Raw genomic sequence first — 19,248 nt, 5'->3', positions numbered from 1 at the left:
ACCGACTTCTTTCTCCTATATATCTCCATATACCCTAAAAACATCGAGTACAACAATAAAATCGGGAGTTTCGCCGCCGCAAGCCTCTGTAGCCACCAAAACCCAATTAGGACCCTGTTCCAGCACCCTACCGGAGAGGGGATCCCTCACCGGTGACCATCTTCATCCTCCCGACGCTCTCCATGACGAGGAGGGAGTATTTTACCCTCGGGGCTGAGGGTATGTACCAGTAGCTATGTGTTTGATCTCTCTCTCTCGTGTTCTTGAGGTGATACAATATTGATGTATCGTGAGCTTTTCTATTATAGTTGGATCTTATGATGTTTCTCCCCCTCTACTCTCTTGTAATGGATTGAGTTTTCCATTTGAAGTTATCTTATCGGATTGAGTCTTTAAGGATTTGAGAACACTTGATGTATGTCTTGCCGTGCTTATCTGTGGTGACAATGGGATATTCAGGTGATCTACTTGATGTATGTTTTGGTGATCAACTTGCGGGTTACAGGACAGATAAGCACGGCAAGACATACATCAAGTGTTCTCAAATCATTAAAGACTCAATCCGATAAGATAACTTCAAGAGGAAAACTCAATTCATCACAAGAGAGTAGAGGGGGAGAAACATCATAAGATCCAACTATAATAGCAAAGCTCGAGATACATCAATATCGTGCCATAGAGGGAACAGAGAGAGAGAGAGAGAGAGAGAGAGAGAGATCAAACACATAGCTACTAGTACATACCCTCAGCCTTGAGGGTGAACTACTCCCTCCTCGTCATGGAGAGCGTTGGGATGATGAAGATGGCCACCGGTGATGGGTTCCCCCCCTCTGGCAGGGTGCCGGAACGGGCTCCCGAGAGGTTTTTGGTGGCTACAGAGGCTTGCGGTGGCGGAACTCCCGATCTATCTTCTCCCAAGATGTTTTTAGGGTATATGGGACTATATAGGCGAAATAAGTCAGTCGGGGGTGCTTGAGGGGCCCACGAGACAGGGGGCGCGCCCAAGGAAGGTGGGTGTGCCCTCCTATCTCCTGGCTTCCTCGAAGCTCCCCTGGCTTGAACTCCAAGTCTCCCGGATGATATTCTTCCAAAAAATCACGCTGCCGAAGGTTTCGTTCCGTTTGGACTCTGTTTGATATTCCTTTTCTTTGAAATACTGGAACAGGCAATAAAACAACAATATGGGCTGGGCCTCCGGTTAATAGGTTATCCCAAAAGTAATATAAAAGTGTATAATAAAGCATGTAATCATTCAAAACAGATAATAAAATAGCATGAATGCTTCATAAATTATAGATACGTTAGAGACGTATCAAGTACTGTGTCGGACTTTTGCACAGATAAAATCTCAGCGGATGTAGCCACGGATGTAATTTTTTATATTCGTGCCTACCGTGCCTGGACGGTTCCTGCCATGCGGTAGCACTGCACGGGTCCGATGTAGTACCACGCCAGCGGTTCTACCGCACCCTGTCGGTGCTCATCTGGTCAGGTACAGGCCCTGCCGGGCCCACGGTAGTACCGTGAACCTCCGTGGTGGTACCACAGGCCCGTGCGGTAGTACCGCTCTGTTGGTACAGTAGTACCGTGGGTCGCGGGCTGAGTGGTGGGTGAGGGAGTCCTGGATTAGGGGGTATCCGTACAGCCAGACTATATACTTTGGTCGGACTGTTGGACTATGAAGATACAAGATTGAAGACTTCGTCCCGTGTCCGGATGGGACTCTCCTTTGCGTGGAAGGCAAGCTTGGCGATACGGATATTAGATCTCCTCCTCTATAACCGACACTGTGTAACCCTAGCCCCCTCCGGTGTCTATATAAACCGGAGGGTTTAGTCCGTAGGACAACAACAATCATAATCATAGGCTAGCTTCTAGGGTTTAGCCTCTATGATCTCGTGGTAGATCAACTCTTGTAATACTCATATCATCAAGATCAATCAAGTAGGAAGTAGGGTATTACCTCCATCGAGAGGGCCCGAACTTGGGTAAACATCGTGTCCCCAGCCTCCTGTTACCATTAGCCTTAGACGCACAGTTCGGGACCCCCTACCCGAGATCTGCCGGTTTTGACACTGACATTGGTGCTTTCATTGAGAGTTCCACTGTGTCGTCGCGATAACGCTTGATGGCTCATCTCATTGTCAAGGACAATATCACGTCTGAGGGAGCCCTGGCTCCAGGCTAAACTCTCTGACTAGGCGGCTTCGTCATGACCGCCCGAACGGTTGTCGTGCCACCGATGACTTCTCGGGTCATCAAAAATAGCCTCCACATCAATTCGGAACTCGCCGAAGAGATGGATCCAATGGAGCTCTCCTCCCTTAATGAGCTCTTGGATCGCATCGCCGCTCTAGGAGTCACTATGGACTATGATCAGATTGGGCATAAACCCGACCAAAGGGAGATTAACTCTCCGCCGATCACCCATGAGATAGCAGTAGTGGAAGAGCAACACATGGATTATCCCTCTATTTTGAGGACGAACTATGTCCAGATTTCCGAGCTCTCTGAGCCGGATACCCGTTCGCGGGAGGACGTGACCCAAACCCCGAACTTAGAATCGGGCGGCGGGCCAGAAAAATTGGGCAACATCCCGGAGCCCAAGCGGCCAAGCTCGAAAGCTTCTCTGCCCCTGGGTCTCAGAACTGGTCAGGGTTCGGACTTAAATCTACCCACCCACCCTAATTTTATCAATCTTTCCCATATCAGACAAGAACCCCAAGAGACAGTACACTACTACTGGGCCAGATTCCTCCTTGTGATAAACAAGGTCAAGGACTGTCGCGAGGAAGACGCAATCTTATTATTTTGCAAAAATTGCACAGACAAGGGGATCCTCAACGCTATAAGTCGCCGTGACATAGTACACTTTGCTGACTTAGCGGCCATAGTGCAGAAGTACTTCGCAATGGAAAGCGCCTGGAAAAATCAAACAAACTTCTGGGATAATCCAGCTCTAAATAAACCCTTCGTCCGAACTAAAAGGGTAAACTCTCGCAAGTCACCCAATATGATTACCAAAAAACCAAGGCCCGCTGCAGGGCGTGGAACCGTATTGGAGAAATGGCTCAATGGGCCATGCAAGATTCACAGCACACCGGATACCATACCAACACATAGCCTTAGAGCATGTTGGATACTCCGGCAGGTAGCAAAGAGCGGCAAGGATCTCCTCATCAACCATACTGCAGAACAACATCCCGCCAAGAATAACAATACGGTACTGGCAGTCTTCGAGACTTCCGCCTCAAATAAAAAGTGCAAGCGAGCTCTCCGTAGCATCGCCGAAGTTTGCCACGTGGCAACAATAAATCGGTGGAACGACACGGCTATAACTTTCAATGCCAGTGACGAACCTCAATTCCGAACAGTCCGGGCACCAGCCGCTTTGGTCTTTAGTCCAATTATGGATGGCTTCTGGCTCACTAAAGTGCTCATGGACGGCGGAAGCGGATTAAACCTCATCTATGAGGAAACCCTCAACAAAATAGAAATTGACAAGAGCCGCATTGAGCGAAGCAGAACGACCTTCAGGGGAATCATCCCTAGTCGGGAGGCATGATGTGCGGGAAAAATCACACTAGATGTGGTATTCGGCACGCCAGAGAATTACAGGTCCGAAGAAATCACATTCCAAGTGGCCCCATTCAATAGCGGATACGACGCCCTCTTAGGGCGGGACGCATTCGTGAGCTTTCAAGCTATACCCTATTACGAGTTCATGAAGCTCAAAATGCCTGGGCCCAATGGAATCATCACTCTATCTAGTGATTCGGACGTCGCACTCCACGCTGAAAACAAGACCGCCGCGCTGGCCCTCGAGGCATTATCCGAAGCCCTCGCGGCCGAAGAACTAACCTCGCTGCAGTCCAAAGTGGACAGGGACGACGTGATGCTCGATAAATGACCCAAGTCCACCTCTTTCAAACCAGCGGACGAGATAGTTAAATTCCAGGTCCACCCAACATACCCCACAAAAATAGCATCCATTGGGACACAACTAAACCCCACAATGGATGTCGCACTGCGAGATTTCTTGCGTGAGAATTGGGACATTTTTGCCTGGCATCCTTCAGACATGCCAGGCATCCCACGCAGACTGGCCGAACACAGCTTAAATATACTGAAGGGATACAAGCCGGTCAAGCAGACTCTTAGGCGCTTCTCAGAGCCTAAACGGCAAGCCATGGGAGAGGAGCTAGCTAAGTTACTCGAGGCCGGATTCATCAGAGACATAAAACGTCCGGATTGGCTAGCAAACCTGGTGATGGTACCAAAGAAGGACAAATCATGGAGCCTATGCATCGATTTCAAGGATCTCAATAAGGCTTTCCAAAAGGATTCCTTCCCCCTCCCCCGCATTGACCAAATTATCAACGCTACCTCGGGACACGACTCATTGTGTTTCCACGACGCTTACTCCGGATACCATCAAATCAAGATGGCGGAGTCCGACCAAGCCGCAACGGCCTTCATCACACCATACGTCCCCTTCTATTTCAATACCATGCCTTTTGGGCTCAAAAATGTCGGCGCGACCTATCAACACATGATTCAGACATGCCTGGAAAAACAAATCGGCAAAATAGTGGAGGCATACGTGGACGACATGGTCATCAAAACAAGACACGTCGAAAATTTAATAGATGACTTGAGGCTCACGTTCGACAACCTCCGAACATACGACATCAAGCTCAACCTGGAAAAATGTGTCTTCGGCGTACCTTCTGGGAAGTTGCTCGGCTTCATCGTCTCCAATAGAGGAATTGAAGCAAATCCGACAAAAATCCGAGCTATGTCACAGTTGGCTACCCCAACAGACCTCAAGCAGATCCAAAAATTAACTTGATGTGTGGCTGCCTTAAGCCGCTTTATCTCCCGATTAGGAGAAAAGGCACTACCTCTTTATCGCCTTCTTTAATGCACCGGACACTTCGAGTGGACGGATGCAGCCACGGCCGGACTAGAAGAAATAAAGGCCCTCTTGGCCAGCAATCCAATCCAGACCGTGCCAAATACTGACGAACCTATGCTATTATATATAGCCGCAACACACCAGGTTGTAAGCGTAGTGCTCGTCGTCGAACGAGAAACGGACGGACACAAGTTCCCGCTCCAAAAGCCGGTATATTATGTGTCCACTGTCCTGACTGCATGCAAATCCCGGTACCCACACTATCAAAAGATAGCGTACGCGGTCTTCATGGCATCCCGAAAGCTACGACACTACTTTCAAGAGTGTTTGATTACGGTGGCCTCCGAAGTACCACTCAATGACATAATAAATAACCGCAACGCTACGGGACGGATTGCTAAATGGGCTATTGAGCTCCTTCCGTTCGACGTAACATACAAACCACGGCGAGCCATTAAGTTGCAAGTACTGGCTGACTTTGTCGCCAAATGGACAGAAGCCGAACTCCGTAAAGAGTATGGCGCATACTCCAATTGGATCATGCACTTCGACGGCTCTAAAATGCTGTCCGGATTGGGAGCGGGTGTTGTACTGGCATCCACCACTGGAGACACGGTCCAATACATACTCCAAATATTATACACAGACTCCAACAATGCAGCCGAATATGAGGCTCTGTTGCATGGTCTTCGGATGGCAGTCTCCATGGGCATCCAACGCCTAGAAGTGCGCAAGGACTCGAACCTCACAATATCACAAATAAATGGAGACTTGATGCCAAGGATCCGAAAATGGTGGCCTACCGCAATGCCGTCCTCAAAATGTCAGATCGGTTCGAGGGGCTCGAATTCCACCATGTGGTCCGAGAAAACAATCAAGCGGCGGATATCCTCGCCCGCATCGGTGCTAAACGCGACCCCGTCCCACCTAATATCTTCTTGGAAAGGCTATTTAAGCCATCCGTGGTATGGGAAGGGGAGACCGGCAATACCAGTCCAGATCCGAATATAACCACAGATTCCGAACCATCTGACGTAATCGGAGGCTCTGCCACCGAAATAACACCTTCGGCCCATGAAATCATGGCTGTCATCGCCCCATGGACCGAGCCCTTCTTAGTCTACCTAACTAGGCAAGAACTCCCCGAGGACCAAAATGAGGCACGTTATATTGTGCGACGCTCGAAGGCCTATAAAGTCCATGAAGGAGAGCTTTATAAGAAAAGCGCCACCGGAGTGCTCCAGAGATGCATCTCCGAAGAGGAAGGGCGGAAGCTCTTGGCCGAAATCCATGCCGGACTCGGCGGGCACCACTCCGCAGCTCGGGCACTTGTAAGCAAGGCCTTCCGTACAGGTTTTTACTGGCCGACAGCCCGGGAAGATGCACAGGACCTTGTCCAACATTGCGTCGTTTGCCAACTCTTCGCCAATCAGAGCCATATGCCCCCTACCGCTCTCCAAACAATCCCCATAACTTGGCCCTTCGCGGTCTGGGGGCTGGATATGGTCAGACCTCTTAAAGGGGGAAGCCATAAGAAAAAATACTTATTGGTCATGGTGGACAAGTTCACCAAATGGATCAAAGCCAAACGAGTTAAAGCGGCAGAATCTGGACTAGTGATAGACTTCATATCAGGAGTTGTGCACTGTTCCGGTGTCCCCCACAGCATCATCACTGACAATGGCTCAAATTTCACAGCCGATGAGGTGAAAACTTGGTGCGGCAATATGGGCATTAAGCTCGATTACGCCTCTGTCTATCACCCCCAAACAAATGGACAAGTCAAACGAGCAAATGGTCTTATCATGAGTGGCATCAAACCCAGACTAGTGCGATCCTTGAAGAAATCAGATACGCACTGGGTCGAGGAGCTCGACTCCGTACTCTGGGGGCTGTAGACCACGCCAAATTGCACCACCGGATACACACCATTTTTATGGTGTATGGCGCAGAGGCAGTACTACCCTACGATATAATTCATGACTCACCTCACGTGCGCATGTACGAAGAGAAATAAGCCGAGCTAGATCGGCAAGATAACTTAGATGCCCTGGAGGAGGAGCGTGACGTCACAAAAGCTCGTTCCGCATTCTATCAGCAGCAGGCTCGAAGGTATCAAAGCAGAGAAGTATGGGCCAAAAATTATAACATTGGCGAACTCGTTCTACGCCTACCGGAGAAGAAGAACAAGCTCAAGCCCAAGTGGGAGGGTCCCTTCATCATTGATAAAGTTCTCACCGGAGGAGCGTACCGTCTGCGTAATGCATCAGATAACAGACTCGAGTCGAACCCATGGAACGCGGCCAGACTCCGAAGATTCTACGCCCAGTGCCGAACTTAGTGTTCGTCTCCTTACCTCCGCCTTTTCAGTTATGTCCCCCTTTTTTCTTTCTCTTCTTCTTTTCTTTTCACACACAAAGCCTTAAATGCTTTACGGATGCTTCGATCGCTCCGGCCGCACTATGTGTGCTCAATATACCTCGGGCTTCCTATACGGAAGCTTAATATAATTATTTTCATGGCTTCATGCCCACCACATATGCGTCATCTTTCCATATGTGCCTTTTCTTCACCATTATATGCATCGATATGACTTAAGTTTTGGCCATGTAGGGCTGCCTGGCTCTTGTGTTTATCCCCTACGTTCCCGTTAATTCGGCTAGGGCATAAGGGGAGCACCTCTGCGATTGTTACTGCCGGTTCAGCCGGATGTGTACCTCAGACTGGGTGAAGCCGAAAGCTAGCGTTCTTAAGGGAATATTCGTCGGTGAACAAAAGATGTTTTTTGTTTATTACGACATAAATCCCCAGATGTTTTGTATCCTGCGTCTCTGTTCGCAGTTCGGACATGCACATCGATGCATGCGTACCCAGGGAAAGGAATCCCTAACGGAACTATTCTCTCTGGAAGATGTTTCTTACTATCCATGTAATATAACATAACTAGTTGGGTACTTGTCTGTTCAAGCACTTATGACCCCTACGCCTAGTTTCCACGCGTATCCCGGTTTTACATAACTGAGCGGGTATTCGGATACACTTCAGACTGTCGGGTCCGGAGGCTGAAGCGAAAAGGTCCGCCATGACAAATGATTTACAATCCGGCTAGGGACTACATACGTCCATTGAAGTACATAGTCACTTGGACTAGCTAAATTCTTCCTCTATACAATCCAACAGGTTGTCTAGCCTACAATCCTATTGGGAATACTTTGCGGCTAATTCTACTTGGTCATAAACCAGACTTATGGGAATCTCTTTCCCATCTGGCCCCACCAGTCCGACTTCGGCCATATGGTTTGGGTCAGCCTTGGCGTATCCCGTCTTCACCATGGCCCATGCTTCCCTTGCACCTTGTCGGCAGGCTGATACCTTCCACAACCAGAAGCGCCGCTGTGCTCCTTTGAGCATATCCACAAGCTCCCCCATGCCTCCTGTCGGGGAAGCAGATGGCCACAAGGCCTAGGCAATACCCTGCATCACCTGCCGAGCTCGTTTGTGTAGTTGTGAGAGATCTTGCAGCAAATCTCCTGCGAATCCGGGCATCTCCTCTTCAGGACAGCCCGTCAGCATACCTACAGACATAACTCTGTTAAATACGCTTCCTCGCCGAACTATACCACAGTTCGTTTAAGCACTTACCATAAATGCCGCATCGAAGCCTCCTGTTCTCCTTCACGGAGTCCGCAAGCTGAGCTGGAACATCTGCTAATTCGACGCTCAGCCGGATATTGGCATCTTGGAGATTGTTTTTCTCCTACCTAACCTGAGTAAGCACACGCTCGCCAGCCTTTAGCTATCTTCGGACATGTGGCTCACTATCTTTTACGATCTTCGGATTATCTCCGGGATTGTCTGCAGAATCTTCTGTTTGACTTATAAAGCATGTCAAATACTAACTGGTATACATCCTTAAAATTTCTCTTTCGAGACAAGTATTACCAGATGAGGCCTTCTTGGATTCCTCTAGTTTGGCAACTGCGGCCCTCAGCTGGGTCTTGCATTCTTCTAGCTCTTGAGATAAATAGGAATTCTTCTCCACAAGAACCTGTGCATATAATGATCCTTAAATCAGTTGTTCCAACTGTTTCAAGTCTCAGGGGCTACTGATATACATGCTTATCAAAAAAATTACGCGTATATCCTTTGCATATTGGTCCGTCGCTCGGGCGAGTCCATCTTGAGCAGCTCGGATGTATGCGTCTCCCGAATTGAAGGCATTGAACGCCTCTTCGGAAAAAATACCATCGCGGAGTACGGCCCGTCGGCGCCGGTGATTCATGGCGCTCTCTACTTCTGAATTCGTGGCGGAGAGCCTATCCGCATCCTCTGTCGGAGGACAATTCAGCGTCGTCCCCACATTAGCCTCCACTCGTGAGGCCGGTTCTGGAATCCAGCTGGTGGAGGCATGGCCGGCAGGGTCACCGGATATAGTCCGGCGACTACTCTTTCTGCCAGGACATGATAGACGATGTTACATTTCAAAGATGATAATCACAAAGTAGGTTTTAAATTATACCTCTGCGACGGTGTTTCAATCCTAACCGCCTTCCTCCTAAGCCTGCCTGGCCTACATGCCCTTTGCTGATGAGCCCCCAGGGGCTCAGCGCCGCGTCCCGATGGTCGTCTCTATAAAAGTATGATATATGTGCATAAGGTATGGTATAACGAAGGAATCCTTTTCGGAGGTTAGGACTTCAGCTTCACTTACATGTGATACAGGGAGCAGTCTGGGATAATCGGCGACGATGGACACTAAGGTACCGTCACAGCTTGCCTGGTAAATTGTCCCATCAACAAGCTCCACCAATATATCCAGATCTTCTTCAAGTCCGGGGTCGAGAGCCCGGCCAGGATCCTCTGGCTGTGGAGATGAGTTGTTGAACTCTTTCACGGCCTTCCTTAGTTCCTGCATTGAAATAGCAAGGTAAATGATTGTGACAAAGGATGCAAGAATGAATAGAGTTGAGTAAAGGGTAACGGCTTACCAAGCTTGGGGGGTTGTACATGGAAAATCCATCCCGCGGCTTAATGCGGAGGAACTCCTCTTCTTCTCCTTTATACAAATCCGACAATATTCTCGCCAGAGCGGTGGCAGAGTCCGGACCTTTATGACCGCAGCGGGTGGCATCGTCTTCCCCGTTGAAGTGCCACATGGGCTTCCCCCGATATTGAAGTGGCTGCACCCCCCGCATTATGCATATTGACATGACTTTGGTTATTGTCAGTCCTGATTGGGCCAGTGTTTTTATCTTGCCCATCAGGAATGGACTTCTCTGTCATCTTCCTCCTGGGGGCTCTGAGGGCGCCAGCTTTGGCGTTTCTTCAGCGAAGCGTTAATGAACTCAGGAAGGCCCGTCCGGATTGGGTCCGGAAGGGGAACGTCATCTACATAAAACCACTCCGAAGGTCAGTCTTCGGATGCCTTCTTTGGAGTGCCGGACAAGTATCCGGTCTGGGCGATGCGCCATATTTCGGCTCCGCCCACTTGATATATAGATCCCTCCTGATTACAAGGGACGAGGCAAAATAGCCTTTTCCATAACTCAAAATGAGCCTCGCAGCCCAGAAATAGCTCACAGAGGGCCACGTAACCTGTGATGTGCAGTACGGAGGCGGGGGTGAAGTTATGCAATTGGAGGCCGTAGAACTCCAGGAGCCCGTGGAGGAACGGGTAGATTGGAAACCCGAGTCCTCTCAGCAAATATGGGACAAGGCATACCCGCTCCCCCTGAGATGGGTTAGGAAAGCTCTCTGCTTGCTCCCCACCATTATAGGTGGCTAGTCTGCCTCGGACGGGGAGCATGTATGCAGGTGGAAGAAACCCTTGGGTCTGCAACTCTACTAAGCGGCTGTGGGGGACAGAACACTTTTCCCAATCACCTGGCTTAGAGCTAAGGGAGCGAGAAGAGGAGCTGCGGCGACCAGCCATGATGGGATGGTTTTTTCCGGATGCGCTCTATTGAATGTTTGCTTGGGGGAAGAAGGGGAGATTTGGATCTGAGGATCCCCGCCTCTTCAAATAGATGGTTCGCTTACAGGGTCAGGGAGGCAAATGTAAAAATGCCCCAGCTCCTCGTATTCACTCGACACGTGGAGATAGCCATTATTGAAGCACAGAAGGTGAGGAGTACAATATTAATGAGAAGCCGGACACTGTTTGCTATGACAGGTATTCTGGATTCGGAGATGGAACCCGCCTTGCAATGCCGAAGACAATCTGCGCACCGGACTCATCGTCGTTGAAGCCTGGTTCAGGGGCTACTGAGGGAGTCCTGGATTAGGGGGTATCCGGACAGCCGAACTATATACTTTGGTCGGACTGTTGGACTATGAAGATACAAGATTGAAGACTTCGTCCCGTGTCCGGATGGGACTCTCCTTTGCGTGGAAGGCAAGCTTGGCGATACAGATATTAGATCCCCTCCTCTGTAACCGACTCTGTGTAACCCTAGCCCCCTCCGGTGTCTATATAAACCGGAGGGTTTAGTCCGTAGGACAACAACAATCATAATCATAGGCTAGCTTCTAGGGTTCAGCCTCTACAATCTCGTGGTAGATCAACTCTTGTAATACTCATATCATCAAGATCAATCAAATAGGAAGTAGGGTATTACCTCCAACGTGAGGGCCTGAACCTGGGTAAACATCGTGTCCCCAACCTCCTATTACCATTAGCCTTAGACGCACAGTTCGGGACCCCCTACCCGAGATCCGCAGGTTTTGACACCGACAGTGGGTAACGGTTGGAATTGTCCCCCCACTATATAAAGGGGTCTTCTTCTTCAAGAAGACTTACTCTTCCATCCCCAAACTCCATTGTTGCTCCAAGCTCCATTTTCTTCCGATCTCTCTCCCTAGCCAATCAAACTTGTTGATTTTCTAGGGATTGGTTGAGAAGGCCCCAATCTACACTTCCACCAAGAGAAATTTGATTCCCCCCACTAATCCCTTGTGGACCTTATTACTCTTGGGTGTTTGAGCACCCTAGATGGTTGAGGTCACCTTGGAGCCATAGTCCATTGTGGTGAAGCTTCGTGGTGTCGTTGGGAGCCTCCAATTAAATTGTGGAGATTGCCCCAACCTTGTTTGTAAAGGTTCGGTCGTCGCCTCCAAGGGCACCAATAGTGGAATCATGGCATCTCGCATTGTGTGAGGGCGTGAGGAGAATACGGTGGCCCTAGTGGCTTCTTGGGGAGCATTGTGCCTCCACGCCGCTCTAATGGAGACGTACTTCCCCTCAAAAGGAAGGAACTTCGGTAACACATCCTCGTCTCCATCGGTTCCACTTTTGGTTATCTCTCACCTTTACTTGTGCAAGCTATATTGTATTATTTCCGTTGCTTGCTTGTGTGCTTATCGTTGTTGCATCATATAGGTTGCTCACCATAGTTGCATATCTAGACAACCTACTTTGATTCAAAGTTTAATTTGATAAAGAAAAGCTAAAAATTGTTAGTTGCCTATTCACCCCCCCCCCTCTAGTCAACTATATCGATCCTTTCAATTGTTATCAGAGCCTCGTCTCTTTATTAAGGACTTTGTCATTCGAAGAGTATGGTTGACACCGTAGACGGTGGGGAGGAACACTCCGGTGTGAATCCGGTCTCGTCTACGGCCGATGGGGAAACCACGGTCTCTCGTGAGGAATTCAATGTGGCTTTGGACACATTGAAAACCTCCATGACGACCGAGGTTGAAAGCATGTTTAATAAATTCTTAGAAGGGATTAAACTATCTACCGCGCCGATGAAAGTGGGTGATCCCACTAACAAGGTGACGGATGCTAACTCCGACAAGGGGGAAGCTACTAGTGAAAAGGCTCCTTCTAGTGGTAAAAATGGCAACGACATCTTTGCCCATGTGGAACCTCCACTTACTTATGGTGGACCGATTCCTTCCACTCATTTGAATCATACCGATCCTCCTCCTAAGATTGTGGAAAATGAAGATTTTGATGATTGGGTCTATCGCTTTAAGCGTCATTTAGAACATGTTCAGACTAATCCTTGGAGAATTATTGAAGAAGATTTCTATCCGCATGACCAAAGCAACTTCACCCCAAGAGAAGCCGCGGATAATCAATTCAATGAAAATGCTCTCTTCATCCTTCAAGATGCAATTCCACCCGAAGACATTGCACACCTCCGACCATTCACCATGGCCAAGGAAGCATGGCACCATGTTGTTTCCCTCTACAAGGGAAGCGCTAGCATTCAACGCTCCAACTATGAAGTGGTGCAAGATGAAGTCGATGAGTTTGCAATGATTGAAGATGAAGAACCTCGTGTGCTTTACCGGAGATTGACCACTCTCGCGGTCTCACTCCAATATCATGGGAGTAAGTTTACGGATGACAATTGGATCAAGCGCAAGTTCCTCAAGGTCATGATGCCCTACCACAAGGCCATGTCCTCCGTCATCTATCAAAGGCCGGACTTCCACACCTTGTCCTCAAATGAAGTGTTGGATGAGTTTGTGGCAATGAGGATCTTGGACAAGACCGTCGACAATGCGGTGTTGCATTCTCAAAGAGCAAAGAATCCCAACCTTGCCTTGAAGGCCAAGGTTAGTGTGGAAGAAGAGGAGGATGAGGAGATCAGTCCCGAAGATATGAAATATGATTATCATGAGCACATGGCTCTTGCTTCAAGACAATTTTGGAGCAAGAAGAACACAAGGCCCAACTTCAACAAGAACAACTCAAGTGGCTTCAAGGGCAAGAAACGTGTGAGAACATGTTACAATTGTGGCAATGTGAGCCACTTTGTTGTGGATTGCCCTTACGAGAAGCGAGAAGACAATGGTGGCAAGCTCGTCTGAAAAGAAAAAGCCAAGTCCCTCCCCAACAAGAACAACCTCACCAAGAAGACTCCAACCAAATGGTTGGTGGCACAAGAAGAATACAATGATGATGATGAAGATAGTGAAGTCATGTCCATGGCCTCCGTTGCCATTGCCACCACTCCACGGGGGTCTCTGTTCGATTCACCCAACGAGAACTTCACCGCCAAATGCCTCATGGCCAAAGCCACCAACAAGGTAACCCCCAACATCAAAACTGCCGTCATTACTAATCCCTCCTTGATGGATGCATTGACGAAATGGGGGGGGGTCTAATGAAGAGATAAATGAATTTGAGTCTTTTATGAGTAATCTCAAGGGCAAATCCAAGAAGCACTTCGTTGCTCTCTTGGAACAACTTGGTGAAGCCAATGACATGATCGAGGCTCATGAAGAAACCATCTCTAAGATGGAAGGTCATAGTCGTGACTATGCCGATGAGATATCTAATCTCTCTAATGCTCTTGAGGAAGAGTGTGGGCATCGTTTGGCTCTTGATGAGTCACACAACGATGAACATGCTAAATTTAAGAAAGAACTTGATCATGCTCTTGTTGTTTCTCGTGTGCTAAACTCCGAGAAGGCTAAACTTGGGGTTGATCTTGCTAGACTCAAAGAGGAGTTTGATTTACTTGACAAGGCTCACAAGGCCTTGAAGGGTGCTCATGCTAGCCTCAAGGAGTCTCATGATCAACTTCAAGTGAAGCTAACTAAGGAAAAAGCCACCTTTCCTCATATGGTCTTAATTGATAATGCAAATGCTACTAACCCGTGTTGTGAGCATGTGCATCTTGTGGAGGAGAATGCCAAGTTGAAGGAGAAACTTAAGAAAGGCCGTGTGTCATGTATACAAGGTGAGAAGAATCTCAATGACCTTTTGAGAAATCAAAAGGAAGTTGTGGCCAAGGAGGGAGTTGGGTTCGCACCCAAATCCAATAACAAGAAGAAGAATGACAAGACCAAACGACCTCCCCCTCTCAAGCAAACCTTTGTAAAGGAGGGAGAGGGTGCTTCTAAGGAGAAGAAGAACAAAGTAAAGGGTGGCAACGTCAAAAAGGACAATGCCATCCCTTCCAACAAAGACGACGACTTTAACCCTTCTTATGTGTTGTGTCGTGCTAGTGACAGGCATGTTTATGCTAAATTTGTTGGTTCTCCTTATGAGTACATTGAATGGTCTATTTGGGTTCCTAAGACCCTTGTTACTAACATCAAAGGACCCATTACTCAACGGGTACCTAAAACCAAGCATTCATCTCTTGTAGGTGTTTGCTTCCGGTGGGGGATCATGGATGCTCGATAGTGGGGCCATAGATCATATGAACGGAAGCAAGGACTTGGTGGTGGACGTGCAAAAGATTCCATCTATGCCCACCAATGTCAAGTGGGGTGATGCCTCGTTCTCCAAGGTATTGTGTCTTGGCAAGGTTGTCATTTCTCATGATCTCACTATCGAGAGAGTCATGCTTGTTGAGTCCCTTGCATACAATTTACTTTCTGTTCGTCAACTTGCACTCATGGGTTTTGCCACATTCTTTGATATTGATACCGTGGCCCTCTTGTGGAGCAAGACTCTTAAACTAGCCTTTGTTGGGCATGTCAAGAACGGTCTTTATGTGATTAACTTTTCGGAGCAACCCACTAAGACGGCGACATGCCTAATGGCTAAAGTTGATGTGGGATGGCTGTGGCATCACCATCTAGCCCACGTCAATATGAGATCTTTGAAAAGTCTTCTCAAGGGGTACCATGTCCGTGGACTAACAAATGTTAGTTTTGCCAAAGATTGTGCTTGCAGTGCTTGTATCGAAGGAAAGCTACATGAGAAGGCTCACCCTCCCACGACTATCATCTACTCGAAGAGACCCTTGGAGCTCCTTCACATGGATCTCTTTGGGCATCCATCCTTCGATAGTCTTGGGGGTAGAAAGTATTGCTTGGTGATTGTGGATGATTATTCAAGATATACTTGGGTATATTTCTTCAAGAGGAAGAGTGAGACTCAACAAACCGTCATTGACTTTCCAAATGAAGCTCAACGTCAACATGATGCGAAGATCTTGACAACAAGGAGTGACAACGACACTAAGTTCAAGAACTACACCTTGGATGAGTTTCTTAGTGATGAGGGGATCAAGCATCAATATGCTGCACAATACACCCCTCAACAAAATGGTGTCGCAAAGAGGAAGAATCAGACTTTGATGGATGCGGCAAGGACCATGATGGCAGAGTTCAAGTCTCCTTACAACTTTTGGGCCGAAGCCATCAACACAACATGTCATGCATCCAATCGGCTCTATCTCTGCAAGGGCTTGAACAAGACTCCCTATGAAATACTCACCGGTAACAAGCCCAACCTCAAGTACTTTCGGGTGTTCGGGTGTAACTGTTTCATTCTCAAGAAAGGTGTCCGTTTGTCTAAATTTGAGGCTAGAGCTCATGAGGGCATATTTGTTGGTTATGCTACAAAATCTCATGCTTACCGTGTCCTCAACAAGTCCACCTGACTCATTGAGGAGACGTGTAACGTGGAGTTTGACGAGAATAACGGCTCCCAAGTGGAGCAAAGTGGTACTTGTGATGTAGGTGATGAAATTCCTCCCCAAGCCATAAGAAGAATGGGTGTTGGTCATATCCTACCCATTAAGGAAACCCTTGTGGCTGAAGGATAAGTACAACACTCCATTCAAGTGGAGCCATCACCAACCCAAGACCCACATGCTTCCGAAGAACAAAGTGAAGGCCCTCAACCTCGTGAACAAGATCAAGGGCAAGATCAACCTCAAGATGGTGGTGAACCACCAAGCGATGCCCAAGGTCAAGTTCTCCCTTTGGAGAAAGTTCAAGATCAAGAGCTACCTCAAGATCAAGAACAAGCTCAAGATAACGCTCAAGATGATCAAGTTACCCCTCCTCTTTTCACATCCGAGGAGGAATTAGGGCGTCGTGCCGCGAAGATCGCTTCCAAGCTCACCACCAAAGGTCATCTCATGGATAATGTGGTTGGAAGCCTAAGAAAGGGGGTAAGCACTCGTAGACAATTAGCAAACTATTGCGAACATCACGCGTTTGTTTCTTGTGTCGAACCCCAAAAGGTCTATGAGGCACTCGAGGACCCGGATTGGCTCAATGCCATGCATGAAGAACTCAACAACTTCGAGCACAACCAAGTGTGGAAATTAGTGCCAAGGCCGATTGGGAATCATAATGTCATTGGAACCAAGTAGATATTCAAGAACAAGCAAGATGCTCATGGGATCATAGTTCGCAACAAGGCTCGTTTGGTGGCACAAGGCTACTCCCAAGTCGAGGGTATCGACTACGGTGAAATCTTTGCTCCCGTTGCTTGCCTTGAATCTATTCGCTTGTTGATTGCTTATGCTTCTCATAATGATTTCAAGTTGCAACAAATGGATGTGAAGAGTGATTTTTCTTAATGGTTCCATTAATGAGTTGGTGTATGTCAAACAACCCCCGGGGTTCGAGGATCCCTATTTCCCCGATCATGTGTACCAACTCAACAAGGCGCTCTATGGCCTTAAACAAGCCCCACGTGCGTGGTATGAGCATCTTACGGAGTTGTTACAAGATCGTGGGTTCGAAATCGAGAAAACCAACCCTACTCTTTTTACTAAGAAGGTCAAAGGGGAGTTGTTTGTTTACCAACTATATGTTGATGATATTATTTTTGGTTCCCCTAAAAAATCTTTCAATGAAGAATTTGCCGCTCTCATGACCTCAAAGTTCAAGATGTCTATGATGGGAGAGTTGAAGTTCTTTCTCGGGTTCAAAATCAAGCAAAGAAGAGATGGAACCTTAATCAACCAAGCCAAATAAACTCAAGACATGCTCAAGAGATTCAAGCTAAGTGATGTCAAGCCGGCCTCCACTCCAATGCCCGTCAAATGCCAACTTGACATTGATCCCAATGGTAAAGCGGTGGATCAAAAGGTATATCGCTCCATGATTGGTTCCTTGCTTTACCTTTGTGCATCTAGACTAGATATCATGTTGAGTGTGGGAATTTGTGCATGATTTCAAGCCGCACCTAAGGAAAGCCACTTTGTGGCGGTCAAGTGAATCTTTCAATATTTGGCTCATACCCCAAACTTTGGCTTATGGTACCCAAGAGGAGCCAACTTTGATCTTTTGGGCTATACTGACTCAGATTGGGCGGGAGACAAAATGGATAGGAAGTCCACCTCCGGAGGGTGCCAATTGCTTGGTTGATCTTTAGTGAGTTGGTCTTCTAAGAAGCAAAGTTGTGTATCTCTCTCGTCCACCGAAGCGGAGTATGTGGCTGCCGGTAGTTGTTGTGCTCAACTTCTATGGATGAGGAAAACTTTGAAGGATTACAGTGTCACTTGTGACGAAGTGCCTCTTTTGTGTGACAATGAAAGTTCCATCAAGATCTATCTCAACCCGGTGCAACACTTCAAGACGAAGCATATTGAGATTCGGTATCACTTCATCCGGGATCACATTAGGCAAGGGGAGATCAAGCTCCAGTATGTCAACACTCATGATAACCTTGCAGATATTTTCACAAATCCCTTGGATGAAGCAAGACTTCTCGAGTTAAGGCATGAGCTAAATATCATTGATTCGAGCAATGTGGTTTGAACCCTTGCACACCCCACCATACTCATCATACTACCTTGTCTAGGTGTAGGCATGGACATAAGGGGGAGTGTTGTTCCCTCAATAAACTTTCCCTCCCCCATTATGCATAAATTGATCAAACTCTTTCACATTCACCATTTTTGATGGTACTTGTGCTTCAAAGACGAGTCTTGGTCATGGGCCCAAGGATATTTCTTCGCGGTGCCATACCAAGTGACTCATACATAGGTGGCTTAGGCCACCGCCCTCTCTTCCTGCGAGTTGTGGTTAGTGTTTTGGTCTTTGTTGTCTTTTTCCTTTTCTCTGTGCCGTGTTTTTGTTTTTATTGGTGCTTGCCTCTTGGTTGTTCGGCGTCTTTAAGGTTGTCTTGCAATTGCCGCTTCCCTCTCGTGTGAAACTTGCATTTTCTTGGGGGTACGGTACTACCGTGGCGAGCCACGGTACTACCGCAGGGGTTGTTTGCTCTATGCATGCACAATTGCTTCCCAGGGGCACGGTACTACCGCTTCCATCGCGGCAGTAATTTTTTGCTATCACTGGAAGAGCGGTACTACTGCCCAGCGAGCGGTATTTCTGCCCGGGCGGTACTACCACGATAACCCGCGGTACTATCGTGCCCACGCGAACGGGTGGGGGTTAAGAGCGGGGCAGGAGGAGTTCTAACTCCCCCATACCCATTCATCTCTACCCCCCACCCCGTTTCTCTCTCTCCTGCCCAAGAACGGCGCTGGAGGCCCTTGATAGATCTCCATCTCCGGCCGCTCTCCTCGGATTCCGACTGGTGGGATCGTTCCCCACCTCGGCCCCTTGCCATGGACCAAGGTTTTTCCCCAAGTTCCTCGCCTTTTCTTACGTTCTTG

Source organism: Triticum dicoccoides, chromosome 5B (genome assembly GCF_002162155.2).
Source record: "Triticum dicoccoides isolate Atlit2015 ecotype Zavitan chromosome 5B, WEW_v2.0, whole genome shotgun sequence".
Classification (NCBI taxonomy): Eukaryota; Viridiplantae; Streptophyta; class Magnoliopsida; order Poales; family Poaceae; genus Triticum; species Triticum dicoccoides.
The sequence above is the reverse complement of the archived record's forward strand: the minus strand, read 5'-3'. Positions refer to the sequence as shown.